This window comes from Phyllobates terribilis, unplaced genomic scaffold, assembly GCF_046119375.1.
Source record: "Phyllobates terribilis strain yellow unplaced genomic scaffold, ASM4611937v1 Scaffold_37__1_contigs__length_12642776, whole genome shotgun sequence".
Taxonomy (NCBI): domain Eukaryota; kingdom Metazoa; phylum Chordata; class Amphibia; order Anura; family Dendrobatidae; genus Phyllobates; species Phyllobates terribilis.
Genome location: NW_027362797.1, coordinates 7,512,116 through 7,526,960, shown reverse-complemented (window position 1 = coordinate 7,526,960; position 14,845 = coordinate 7,512,116).

Here is a 14,845-nt window from a genome sequence, read left to right as displayed (position 1 = left end):
ATCGTGCCTGAAACACCACCAGTAAAGGTACTGAAGTGAACTGTTGTGAGTGTGCCTATTCTTCCTCCGACCCGGCTGGGTCCCCTCTGTCCTGCATCCCTTCTCCTACGCTGCCCTGAGGCCCTGCTCCACCTGTGGGGAGCCGCACCACCTAAGCTGCTTGATCACCGGCCTCAGAGGACTGTAGCAGCGCTGGTGATCCTCACCAGACACCACGGGTGGCGTCACGAACAATTTCCCCTTTCCCATATAATTTTCCCCCACATTTCCGCGACATCCCCCAAATCTAATAACTAGGCCCGGGCGCCGAGTCGTCCCCAACACTCTGGGCGCGTCATCTCTTCCTGGCGTCACGAACAGGATTCCGTGCCTGCTGCAATGACAGAGTGTTGTGCCCGTTGCCACCGGGTACTATGCGCCTTTAATCAAAAACTGTGTATTTAACTGTGGCGAAGATTGCCGCCATTGTTGTGCCGCCGAGCGGGAAGAAGGGCGTAACCGCGGGAAACTGAGAGGCGTACCTGCTGAAGCGCGCGAAGCTCCGGACACGCCCCACGCCTCGACGTCAAACCAGGAAGTGCCAGGTCCTGGAAGGAGCCTCGGTGAGCGCTCTGACGTAGGACGCAAGCGACGCAAGGTCCTGAAAGAAGACCGTTACCTGCGGAGCTGCGGCCTACCGGAAGACAAGAAGGTAGGCTACGGTTCGCTAGGGGGGCGCCAGAATGTCCGAAGAACAGCACAACACCGGAGTACCGGTTACTGGCTCTGATAATCAACCTGCGCTCGGCGCCGAGCAGGCCAAAGCAGACGCTCCACCAGCAGGGCCAGTAACCCCTGTCATACCCATGGCCCTACCGTACATCCCTGGAGCGAAGTGGCTCCCCCAGTACAGCGGTAAACCAGATACCCTTCTGGATTCAAAAGGAAAATATGTGGTATACTGGATATGTACTCTATGACAGGCAAGCAAAGAGCCGCTGTTGTATTGGGACAATTGACTGGTGCTGCGGAGTGAGAAGTAGAAACCTGGTCGGCCACAGACCAGGAGTCAGTATCCGCAATCTTTAAAAAGTTACAGACTGTCTTTGAGAATCGTACTGAGACAGACCTCCGGATGAGGTTCTACAACTGCTCTCAGCAACCGGAGGACAGTGTTCGGGACTATGCCTGGCGTTTGCAAGGGACCCTGTGAGCTCTGAAACAGGTTAGTCCAACCAGCATCAATGATGAAAATAAAATGCTGAAGGAACAGTTTATCCGGGGACTGAGGTCCCAAGAGGAGAGCAGGACTGTGCGTTGGTGCTCCCTAGATCATCCAGATGCCACCTTTGACACCCTTAAGGACATGGCTATAAAAGGACTGCAGCCCCTGGAAACAACTGCTATCCAATGTTACCAGGGTGGGGCCACCCCAGTGCCTGCGGCGTCCACCTTTTCCCCGGTAGCTGCTGAAGCCAAGGTGCAAGCAACATCCCCTAGTGAGCTGGACAGCCTGCGCTCTGAAGTGCGTCAGTTGAGCAAAACCCTGACCACTGTGCTGAGTGCCCTGCAGCTGCAGACGGAGCCCGAGGAGGAAGGAAGGATCCTTCTAGCCGACAGCCCTGAGGATGTCCCCTGGATGAGAAGGAGGAGGAGGACAACGCCATCCCCTGGGAGGACTAGCGACCAACACCGCCCACCGAGGGACCCTGTCTGCCACCGATGCCACAAGACAGGTCACACCGTCCAGAGCTGTCCTTTAAACGAGCAAACCCTGGGGCCGAGGGCCGACACCCAGGAGTAGACCCCCCAGGCCCATCAAACTGGTACCGCAGGTTCGTGGGAGGAAGACCTTTCCTGTCCATCATGCTGGACAGCATCGCGACACCCGGCTCTGCTGGACACAGGATCTCAGGTAACCATCATGCCTGATGTCCTCTACAAAAGGTTCTGGTTCATAGACGAACTTCACCCACCAGATCCAAATCTTTTCGTCTATGCCTCAAACGGCCTCCCTCTTAACCTAGTCGGGGTTAAGGGTGTGGCAGTAAAGGTGGGAAGAGTGGAACTGAAGGACCAGGGACTAATTGTAGTAGAGACTAATCCTGATGATACAGACTTGTATATGGTACTTGGCATAAATGTTGTTAGTAACTGTTTGGGAGAAGTGTTGTTCTTGCTCCAACAGATAGCTGACACTGCCAGACCAGGGCAGAGAAGGGCGCTCCAGAAAGAGATCCGAGCCCTTATGTACCAGCAACAGGTAAAGCTAACAGGCGGTGAAATTGGTAATGTACGGGTGACAGACCCGGTACCCATTGTGATTCCCCCGATGAGTGAAATGCTGATTTGGTGTAGAGCAGCAATAGGTCTCAAAGGACGGAGCTACCAGGCGGTAGTAGAGCCCCTTACCTCGGAGCATAGGCCTACACTCTTGACTGCCAGAGGGGTAGTGGATGTACGCAATGGGAGGGTGCTCGTACGCCTAATAAACTATGGGGAGGACGAGGTTAGATTACCACGCTACGCCACTGTTGCCAAACTGTACACGGTAAATAACAACTCCATACACAAGGCGGAGTCCTTAACCTCACCAGACGAAGTGGAGGATAATGACCCGGGAACCCAGGTGGAGAATTGGTGTCAACAGCTCCATGTTGGGACAGACACCACTCCTGCCCATCAGAAGCAGGGTGTACACCGGGTGGTTCAGGAATACGAGCAGGTATTCAATAAGCACCCACTTGACTTTGGGAGGATTAAGGGGGTTCAAACCATATCCCCACAGGTGACCATCCACCCATCAAAGAACGTTACAGGCCTATACCACCAGCACACTACCAGAAGGCGAAGGAGATGTTGCACGACATGAAGAAGGCAGGGGTAGTAAGGGATAGTTGTAGTCCCTGGGCAGCTCCCCTAGTTCTAGTCAGGAAAAAGGACGGAAGCATGAGAATGTGTGTAGATTACAGACAAGTAAATCACATTACACATAAAGATGCATACCCTTTACCACGTATAGAGGAATCACTGGCTGCCTTGAAGTCTGCAAATTACTTCTCCACCCTTGACCTCACTAGCGGGTACTGGCAAGTAGCTGTTGCTGAGGAGGTTCGGGAGAAGACGGCCTTCACCACCCCGATGGGACTCTGGGAGTTCAATAGTATGCTGTTTGGAGTCTGCAACGCCCCCGGAACGTTTCAGAGATTGATGGAGTGCTGCCTGGGACACCGCAACTTCGAGACTGTACTACTATACCTGGATGATGTAATCGTGTACTCCAAAACGTATGAGGACCACTTGAAGCACCTGGCGGAGGTATTTCAGTCGCTGTCCCGGTATGGGATGAAGCTGAAGCCCTCAAAGTGCCACCTGCTCAAGCGAAAGGTACAATACCTGGGGCACATCGTTAGTCCTGAGGGACTAGCACCAGACCCATAGAAGGTCACTGCCATCCAGAAATGGCCGGAGCCGAAGAGCCTCAAGGAGGTACGTCAGTTCCTGGGACTAGTTGGGTACTACCGGAGGTTTGTGAAGGACTATACCAAGAAAGCGGCACCTCTGCAAGACCTCCTAGTAGGACAGTCCCCCAGAGGCAGAAATCCCCCGTTCCAGTGGGGTAAGGAGCAGGCTGAATCCTTTAATGTGATGAAGGAGATCCTGACCGGCGAAGAGATCCTAGCCTACCCTGACTACAGCCAACCGTTCCTGCTGTACACTGATGCCAGCAACGAAGGATTAGGAGCTGTACTGAGTCAGAAGTAGAGAGAGGCCGAGAGAGGGTGATTACCTATGCAAGCAGGAAGCTCCGCCCGACCGAGAGGAACCCGGAGAACTATAGCAGCTTCAAGTTGGTCTGGGCCATCACCGAGCGGTTCAAGCACTACCAGGCCTCCAGTAAATTCACTGCCTTCACTGATGACAACCCCTTGACTCATCTAGAAACAGCCAAGTTAGGAGCCATGGAGCAGCGGTGGATGGCTCGGCTGTCAAACTACCAATTCACTATTAAGTACCGGGCGGGCTGCAAGAACGCCAACGCCGATGCCCTGTCCAGGATGCCTCACCAGTCGGACACTGAAGAAGAAGTGGATGACCTGGAGGAGATTAAACTACCTGCCTTTCATCAGAATGGGATGGTCCACGAGCAACGAGCCTCCAGGAGGCCTCGCGGTAAGACATTAAATCCCCTGCCTCACCACAGCTGGAAGGAGACCCAGGACAGCGACCCGGTTGTCAGCCGTATCAAAGAACTGATAACCCAGGAAAGTTCCTCCCTGGAGAAGGAAGCGTCTCTCCAAGCCAAGCAGCTGTGGAGGGAGAAGAGCCGGCTGTTCATCTATAGAGAGAAGCTGTGCCGGAGGTACGTCAACTCCAAAACCCATGAGATGATATGGCAGATAGTGGTGCCCAAGACAGACATCCAGATGGTGTTGGAGGCCTACCACGATCAGGCGGGGCACTTTGGCTGGAAGAAGCTAGAAACCCTGCTGAAGTGTCGGTTTTATTGGGTAGGAATGTGCAGTTCCATCGAGAGGTGGTGCCGGAATTGTGTACCCTGTAGCCTCAGAAGAAGAGACTACAGCAGCCAGAAGGCACCCCTGCAACCCATCAAGACAACTCGACCTTTGGAGATTGTGGCCCTGAATCATGTCAAGCTGTCACCCAGCAGGTCAGGATATTCTTATGCCCTGACCATGGTGGATCACTACTCTCGGTTCCTGGTGGTCGACCCCGTCAAGGATCTGACGGCAGAAACTGCGGCGAAGACGTTTCAGGCGTACTTCTGCAGGCCCCATGGATACCCGGAGCAGGTGCTGTCGGATCAAGGCCCAATCTTTGAAGCCGAATTGTTCAAGGAGTTCTGCCATCTGTACGGGTGTACCACCCCCAAACCAACGGTCTCTGTGAAAAGATGAATAACATCATCATCGACCTGCTGAAGACCTTACCACTAGAGGAGAGAAATCAGTGGCCAGACCTACTACCAGACATGGTAGATCTGTACAACCACATACCTGTGAGTTCCACCAATTGTACTCCAGCTTATCTCATGCGAACAGGACCCGGGAAGTTGCCCATGGATCTGGAGCTTGGTGTAGTAGAACCAGAAGCAGATATGTCTACTGAGGACTGGGACATGACTAGACAGGAGCAGTACAGGAGAGTACAGGCCTGTGTTGAAGACAGTCTCACTCGGGTAAGGGACAAGCAGGAAGCCCACTACAATAAAAGTGCGCCCGCAGAACCCTTCACACCAGGAGAAGTGGTGTTAAAAAGGAAAAGGAGAAACCACAAACTTGATGACCAGTGGGAGAGAGAACCCTACACTGTGTTAAATTCAAGATTTGATAATAGGAAGACCTGCCTAATTAGTAGAGACGGAGGAAGAACGACTGCAACGGTATCTAGAGACCATCTGAAGTTGTGTCCAGACCTGCTAAAGCCCCAAGAAGAAGTGCCTCTCACCGTACCGGAGGAACCTAAAGAAGCAATACTCCATACTGACTTAGGAGATTTCCCGGCAGATTGGCCTCAACTAGGAGGAGCAGTAATAATCCCTGTGATCCACTTCTTTCAACAGCCAGAAGACCCTCCACAGCAAGGAGAGCCTGTAAGTGCTTCAGAAGAGCCTGCTCAAGAAGAATCCCCAGAAGAAGGATCCCCGGTTGGAGCAGAGCAAGAAGGCCCAGCCAATGGTATACTTGCCAGTCCTGTAGAGAGGTTAAGGCAACCCTGCAGCTCCCCAACAATTAGAACTGACAGAATGGGAGGTAGTGCAAATACTAGTGCCTCACGCATCCCACTACCACGTAGGTCGACGCGTAGCACACGAGGTCAGACCCCTGTCAGATACAGAGAGTAAAGAAGGAAACTGACAGTGTAAATAATTGCCCTTGGGGTATCATATTGTGTATTTTCATGTATATGTACTTATCAGCTTGTGTTTTGCCTTATAATGGACAATTTAAGTGAAATGGACACTTCCCTTGTTATCTCTAGTTACCCGTCAGGGTACATAAAGAACTTTGTGGCTGAGGACTATGTGCAGCCCAAAAACTGTTGCTGTAAATAATTGCACTGGAGTGCCCCTTTAGGTGACCTCAGAAAAAAAACCTGTCTGGTGTGGCACAAGCGGAGGTACAACTCAGGATTGTCATGCCCTGCAGCGACCCCAGGGCCTACGTGGAGGGTTTGCTTTGGACAGGTCCCTCAAGCTACCAAGTACTCTACCCTGTGAGATGGACATCCTGTCGGGAACCTCACCGGAAGAGACTTGAATTCTGGGGTTGCTTATTGAACTGTACATATCTATTTATTATTTATAATGTTTTATATGTAACGTTTAAGTAAAGTGCCTCCCATAAAGGGAAGAGTTATCGTTATTGCTGTCATAAAAAAAGTACTTCAGTCCGGGAGTACTGAGCTTTGCTAGGGGGGAATGTGGCGCCCTGCTGTGCATTGGTGCCACAGATCCTAGAGGGGCGCATGGACGGATTCCTCCACAAGAGGCCCTCATTGCATTCACACACCTCCACCTTCCACCTCAGACCACCAGAGGGAGCCCGGATAGGGATATAAAAAGGGAAGGTGGAGCTAGGCAGTTAGTCAGTCTTGAGTCCACAGAGAGTGAAGTCTGTGAGAAAGTCAGTCTAGCCCAGAGTCAGGGAGCTCAGGTTAGTGAGCCTAAGGCGTGCCGACGCCGTAAGAGCGGTGAAGAGTAGCGAGGCCTACTGCCAGTGTGAAGCCTAGTGAGGGCCCCGAGCGGCCGAAGGCAAGTGGAGTAGCGAGCTACATAGGGGGCAGAGGAGCTTAGCCAGCTCACCCCAAGAATATATATCGGACACCGGGTCCGCGTCTGCAGGGATTCCTTAGGCCCAGCAGAAACTACCGGAACCCCTGGCGAACTATATGTCCCAGGAACACCAAAAGCTGACCGTTATACCAGGGTCAGGAGTCACTGAGGCCCAAGAAACCAGGGAGTGTGATCTCCAACAGAAGGCCCTACCACCAGGTCAGCTGGTGCAAGACAGAGACCAAGTTAGGCCTAGCTCCAGGCAGGTCATAAACTTACCAGGAAAAGGCAAGAAGCAGGAGGCCCCACGCCCGCTCACTGGGTAGAGTCCCGATATGCACCCTTCACCCTACAGTGCCCTGGATCGTGCCTGAAACACCACCAGTAAAGGTACTGAAGTGAACTGTTGTGAGTGTGCCTATTCTTCCTCCGACCCGGCTGGGTCCCCTCTGTCCTGCATCCCTTCTCCTACGCTGCCCTGAGGCCCTGCTCCACCTGTGGGGAGCCGCACCAACTAAGCTGCCTGATCACCGGCCTCAGAGGACTGTAGCAGCGCTGGTGATCCTCACCAGACACCACAGGTGGCGTCACAAACAATTTCCCCTTTCCCATATAACTTTCCCCCACTTTTCCTTGCCTTTTAAAGAGTGACCCCAGGGTACAGGCCCGGGAGCCGGCCACCGCGACATCCCCCAAATCTAACAACAAGGCCCGGGCGCCGAGTCATCCTCAACACCCTGGGCGTGTCATTCACATTGCCCTAAATGAGGGCCTAACACCCCCGAAGTGTCATCAATGTCATCAGACTACAAGTAGTTTAACACAGACCCATGCCTGTCCCACTACAGCCAACCCAGGAGATGCAAACTCAATCAGAGTGTTTACATTTAAAAAAAATAGGGCCTAAGACCACCATTTCCGTGGCCATAAGTTTGGAGATGGTGGAGTTCAACCTCTTAGCTTTTTCATGTGTAGGATGAAACAATCTTTTAGGTGACCACAACAACGGGATCGAGGGCTGGCTGCAGTTCTCAGAGAGGGCAGAGTACGGTGAAACGGACAAACCGATAGACTGTGAGTGAGGTGCAGGCGAAGATATGATGGTGGATGGAGAAACGTGTGGTGTGCTCGGAGAAACAAACACAGCAGGCATGTCCGCTTCACTTACAGCTGACGGGTTGTCACTCAGCCTAACTGCCGCGGGTATACTGCTGGTTCTGTCGGGAACCTGCTTGACACCACTTGGCACGGTAACAGAGGAGGAGGAAGAAGCAGCAGAGGTGTTTGATGGGGCAGCTGATGGTTGTTTATTGAAAATCAATTTAGAGTTTATTACGTTTGCGTACCCATTTGGGGAGAATAATATCTGCACCAAATGCTCAATTTCACTACAGTATAACTATAGAAATGCATGGAGACCAAACCTCTTCCACTACAGTCAACCCAATGGATGGAGACACATTCAGGATTCCCCACATTTTCAAAAATTAGTGGCAGACACCAGCAAAGTGTAATCAATTTCACTACAGTAGAAATAGTGTAAATGAGACCCACATCTCTTCCTGTACAGACAACCCAAGAGATGGATAACTTAACCAGGAGTGTTTTCATTGCCCTAAATGAGGGCGTAACAAACACCACCAAAGTGGCATCAATTTCACTAGAGTATAAGTATTGCAAAGGAGGCCAAAATCAGTTCCTCTACAGTCAACCCAATAGATGGAGACTAGTGTTGAGAGAGCATGCTCGACACTGCTCGGTGCTCGCCCGAGCATCTCACTACTCGGGATGTTTGGCGAGCACCGTGCATTTTCGGGTTACTCGGGCAGGAGCTCGGGTCTCCGCCCTGCATGTTTGGCGCTCTTTACAGAGCCAATGAACATGCAGGGATTGCCAGCCAGTCACTGTAATGCCGCAGCCATGTTGGTTGTGGGCATTACAGTGATTGGCTGGCCGCACAGCGTCACCTCAAGTATTTAAAACCGGGCGTCACCATGTTGGACACAGTAGCTCCGGATCAAACAGTGTAGGGACAGTGCTGCTGAGCTAGGGAGAGATTTATACTGCAAAATACTTAGTGTAGGGTCTCTAAAGCCTGCAAGTACAAGCAAACAGTCCTTGTGAGGACTAATATCCATCCCAGATATCAGGCAGGCAGGCAGGCTGTATAGGAGACGCAGTGGTTATACCAACAAACACTGCATTACAGTCCTGTGTGCTGCTTCTGGTCAAATTGCTAGACTTAGCTCCAGGTCTCAGGGGCCAGGAAAAATCCTTTTTTTTTCATCTAAATCCTCTTCTTTTTTTTTCCCTCAGTCAGACTGTACAAATACCCATCTTATTAACCTTTTGGTATCCCCCCCCCCCCCAAAAAAAAAGTTGAGTGTGTCTGTGAGTGTTCAGACACAAATATATCTGTTTAAAAGAGTCTGGTGTAGGCCAGATAATTAGAACTGTGGTTTTGCAGTTCCACGGTTCAAATCTCTGTATTATCCACTTTTTTGCCTTTTTTACATAAAAAAAAACAGTTTGAGTGTCTCGCTGACTGTTCAGACACAAATATATCTGTTTAAAAGATTCTGGTATACGCCAGGAAATTAGAACTGTGGTTTTCCTCTTCCACGGTTCAAATCTGGGTGTTATCCACCTTTTTGCCTTTTTTCCATAAAAAAAAACAGTTTGAGGGTCTCGCTGACTGTTCAGACACAAATATATCTATATTAAAAAGTCTGGTATACAACAGGAAATTAGAACTGTGGTTTTGCAGTTCCACGGTTCAAATCTCTGTATTATCCACTTTTTTGCCTTTTTGACATAAAAAAACATTTTGAGTGTCTTGCTGACTGTTCAGACACAAATATATCTATTTTAAAAATTCTGGTATACGCCAGGAAATTAGAACTGTGGCTTTGCAGTTCCATGGTTCAAATCTCTGTATTATCCACTTTTTTGCCTTTTTTACTTAAAAAAAAACAGTTTGAGTGACTCGCTGATAGTGTTGAGCCACCCCCGTAGTGTTCGAGTTCGGTTCGGTTCGTCGAACACCCGTGTGTTCGCCGAACTGTTCGTCGAACTGTTCGTCGAACACCTTCGAACACCGTTAAAACCAATGGCAGGCAAACAAAAACACATAGAAACACATAGAAAACACCTTCAAAGGTGTCCAAAAGCTGACAAACTGCTCAGAAGACATAACTAACACATGGAAAAGTGACAAGTACATATAGTCATGCGAAAATAAAAGAGGTGGAGGAGTAAAAGGAGGGGGAGACACAGATATAGGCATGTCATGCCCTTCTAAAATCCAAAAAGTGAGAAGCCGACACGGCCAGTCCGCTCCTGCCCGTGCCACCTCCGTGTCGCCGGGTTTGTGCCAGAGCCGCGGTGAACCCTGACGGCCAGCCCCCCTCTCCCAATACTGGTGCCTGTCCGCTGGTGGGTCGAGCGAGCCCCCCTGTGGTGGAGGCAGCTCTAAGCTTTTTAATTTAAATTGTCTCTCTAATTTGAATGAATACACTTTAAATCCATTTACAAGGATCTATTGGAGGGCAAGTCTCATGCCAGCAGCCGCGGTAATTCCAGCTCCAGTAGCGTCCACTAAAGCTGCTGCAGTTAAAAAGCTTTTATAAGGATCGAGCTCGGCTGTCCACCGCAAGGCATCCTACTGCCAGTCCCAGCCCCTATGCCTTGGGGTGCCTCCTGATGCTCTTCACTAAGTATCCCATGGTCCCGAAGCATTTCCTTTGAAAAAATTAAGTGTCTAAACTACAGGTGGTGCAGCTTGCTTAACAGCCGGGATAATCCGCTCACTAGCAGACACTGCTACTAGGCACAAAGTATTTCCTGGGCTAGATGCAGTTAAAAATTTGTAATTAGATACTCTCGTTGGATGCTGAGAAAGCATTCCATAGAGTCTCCTGGCACGCCATATATGATTCTCTTAAAAAGCTTGGGGTAGGGGTCTAGGGGACCCTTTTATAGCCAAAATCACGGCCCTGTATCGCAATACGTCACCTAGGCTGAAGATAAATGGAACTGTAGCACCCTGAGGGCTCGGTTGCTACAGACGTATTGCACCTCACCCAGAGGTGTGATATCTCACTCTCAGGTAAGGATGGAGTGTGGATCAGGACCCGACACCTGCATGCATTACACCACATTGCCGTGGGGCAGGGCGACCAATATGCCCCTGAGATGGGCATGACAGTCCCTGTCCCTGGCTGGAGTGGGGGGAGGGAACACTGAGGAAGGGGAACCCTGTAGTGCAGGAGCAGGGAGGAAGCAGTTCCTGGGTGCATTGAGAAGGGAGTATAAAAGGTGGGCACCATCTTAGTTCAGTGCAGAGAAGTCTGAGCAGAAGTGGCAGGGAGCAGGGGCTCTGCATGAGCTCTGCTCCGGAGGCGGGCCTAGTAACAGAGGCCCAGGCCTGGAAGAGGGAGAAGGAAGGAAGAGGAGCGGAGAAGGCTCCAGGAACGAGGAATGAAGGGATCCCAGGGGTGCGGACGGGCGAGTCGCCACCGCACGCCCGAATCCACCTGCGTGGAGGGGTCAGGCCAAAGGGGGAGACCGGTCCCCGAACTAGTGGAGGCAGGAAACGACCCTCAGCTAGAAACCGGAGGCTCTGACATTTTATGTGGCGCAGCCCCTCGCTACACCCGCTAGGAAGGCACCACATAGGGTCAGGGAAACTGGCGCCAAGTTTACCAAGAGGAGGCCCGAGGCAGCCGGACAGAAGTGTTGGTAAGAAAGGCCAGACAAAGGACACACAAAGGGGGTCCTGTGAAGTGCTCCAAAGTTATCTGGGAGTTGTCTGAGCCCCTCACCTGGTGAGCACAGTACGACGTGGGCAGCCGTTACCTGCAGACGTGGTCTGGATAATAAGAACTGTGAGTAAAGGCCCTGAACTGCATCACTGACTCCGTGTCGTTACTGCTGCTGCCCTGCACCATCACCCCCATCCTCCGCATACACTGCCCTGAGGCTATACTCCTCCCGTGGGGAGTTATGCTACGCTCTGCTGCACCCACAACACCAGCCTCAGTGGTCTGCCCTGTAGCAGCGGTTCACTCTGACCGCAATCCACGGGTGGCGTAGTCGGACATTTAAACATGAAAACCACATAAATAGTTCCGCCACTGGTTTGACCGCCCTGAGCCACGGAACTGGGTCGCCGCCACGAAGACTACAACCACCAGCATCCACCAAAAAGGGTCCGGCTCCGGGTGTCCCAAGGCCCAGGGGGTGCGTCAGAACATTTTCATCACCTTTCACAATCACCAATGGGACAAGGCAGTGATGTCCTCTGTCCCCTCTCTTATACATCCTAGTGACGGAGCACCTGCTCTCATCAATTCGCCATAACCCCAATATTAGGTGGATTGAGGTGGGAGGCACCGAGTACAAGTGCTCTCTATTTGCTGATGATGTCCTAGTATATATCACTCAATCACATATATCCATCCATGCTGTTATGGCTGAAATAGATCACTTTGTTACATGGTAAAATTTTAAAATCAATGCAGCGAAGTCTGAGGCCCTCGATGTCTCCCTCCCCAAATCCATATAGGATTCCATCCAGTCCAACTTTCCCTTTGCCTGGCCCTCACAGGGTATCAAATACTTAGGAATTCCTATTCATAGAGACCTCTCCCATCTATGTTATCTTAATTTTGGGCCCTTTATTGAACAACTCCATACAGACCACGGTTGGCAAGTTAGAACTGTAAGATTCACTACGTGAACCACTGGTGTTTTGTGGAAAAGCACATGTACACTGCGTTCCAAATTATTATACAAAAAGTGTTTAGGAGTGATAAGGGAAGAATTTGTTTGTTTGTCAGTTAAACTCATTGATGGTGATGTGTGTCAGGGCTCTTTATATCACTGTAAGCAATTGCAGACACCTGTGCTAATTAGTTTGGCAGGTGTGTCCAATGAAAGGCAAGACTACTTAAGAAGGCTCTCTCACATTATTAAGCAGCCTACATTTTCTGCCAAAATGGGAAAGAAAAAGGATGTGTCGGCTGCTGAGAAGCAACAAATTGTGGAGTGTTTAGGTCAAGGCATGACTACAATCAACATTGTGCGATGATCAGGATGAAGTGTCTTGGCAATCAAGAAGTATGTAGCTGATTCACAGTACACACGTGTGCGTGCTGATAAGGGCAAATTGAGGACTCTTTCCTACAGGCAATTGCGTCAGGTTGAAAGAGCAGCGGCAAAAAAGCCTTGTCATAGCAGCAGACAAGTTTTTGAAGCTGCTTGTGCCTCCAACGTCCCCCCAACAACAAGATGCAGGGTCCTTCAGAGGTTTGCAGCTGTGCATGCGCCATCCTGTCGACCTCCTCTATCCAGTTCACACAAGCAGAAACGGCTCCAGTGGGCCAAACATTACATGAAGACTGATTTCAAAACTGTTTTGTTCACGGATGAGTGCCGTGCAGCGCTCGATGGTCCAGATGGATGGAGTGGAGGATGGCTGGTTGATGGACACCCCACGCAAACACGGCTACAGCGCCAACAAGGAGGAGGTGGAGTAATGTTTTGGGCTGGAATCATGGGGAGAGAGATTGTCGGCCCCTTTAGGATCCCTGAAGGCGCTAAAGATGAACTCCATAATGTATGTGGATTTTCTCAAACAGCACTTCCTGCCATGGTTCAAGAAGAAGAACCGTGTATTTCACAGCAAGATCATTTTTCTGCATGATAATGCACCATCTCATGCTGCACATAAAACATCTGCATCTCTGGCTGATATGGGCATAAAAGGGGACAAACTTATGGTGTGACCCCCATGCTCCCCTGACCTCTACCCCATTCAGAACCTTTGGAGCATCATTAAAAGGAGTGTCTATGATGGCGGGAGGCAGTTCACATCTAAGCAACAGCTCTGGGAGGGTATTCTGTCCTCATGCAAAACAATTGAAGCAGAAACCATCCAAAACCTGACAAATTCAATGGACGAGAGAGTTCAGAAGCTCCTTTCGAACAAGGGGTCCTATGTGAAAATGTAACATCACCTAGAATAAAGTTTTGAGTTGAAAACTGTTTGATTTCAGTTTCTAACAACCTGCTAATGCTTATAATTTCAAAAATGACCATTTTTTTGGTCTTTATTAAAATGAAAAGGTTGATCGAAAAGTTTGGGGGATCTAAGAGTGTGGCAACCCAGTAGTCATGATTACTTCGAATTCTGACAATATGAGGGTCATGCTGCAGGTAGTGCAGCAAGAAGGCACTTATGTGCCTTGCGCATCTCGGAGCCCCAAAATTATTTTCCGGGCTAGATGCAGCTAAAAATTATTTTTAATTTTAAATCTGGTGAAGCTTTAGTATAGATGGCCTAATAGGATCAGTGCTGCACACTGCTACAAAGCCCAAATTATTTTCCAGTCAAGATACAGATAAACATGATTAGTAATTTGAAAGCTTAAAACGGTTGGTAGGGTGATTTTAACCAATCATCAAGCTTTTACTCTCCCCAGGATGACACAGGGGTAGAAAAGTCGTTTCGGATCCATGATTTGTTCATCTTTATGAACGTGAGTCTGTCTACATTATCAGTGGAGAGCCGCGTGCGCTTATCTGTCAGCACACCACCAGCAGCGCTGAACACACGTTCAGACAGAACGCTGGCTGCGGGGCATGACAAGATCTCCAAGGCGTAAGTGGCTAGCTCCGGCCATTTATCCAGATTGGAAGCCCAAAAAGAGCAAGGGTTCAGTGACACAGTCGTGGCTTCAATGTTTACTTGGAGATACTCCTGTACCATCGTCTCTAGGCGTTGACTATGTGTCAGACTTCTTGTCTCCTGTGGCCTTGCAAAGGATGGGCTAAAAAAGTGGTGAAATGATTCCGCAAAATTGATGTTACCAGCAGATACTGTGGTTCTGTTACGGTTTGAGTGCTGAACACTTGACGGTCCCACGGTTGGCAAGTTGGAACTGTGAGATTCACTACGTGCACCACTGGTATTTTGTGGAAAAGCACATGTAAGATTCTGCAACAGTCTCTGCTGATACTCCTGCATGCGTGCATCCCTTTCTATGGCAGGAATAATTTCTGCAAATT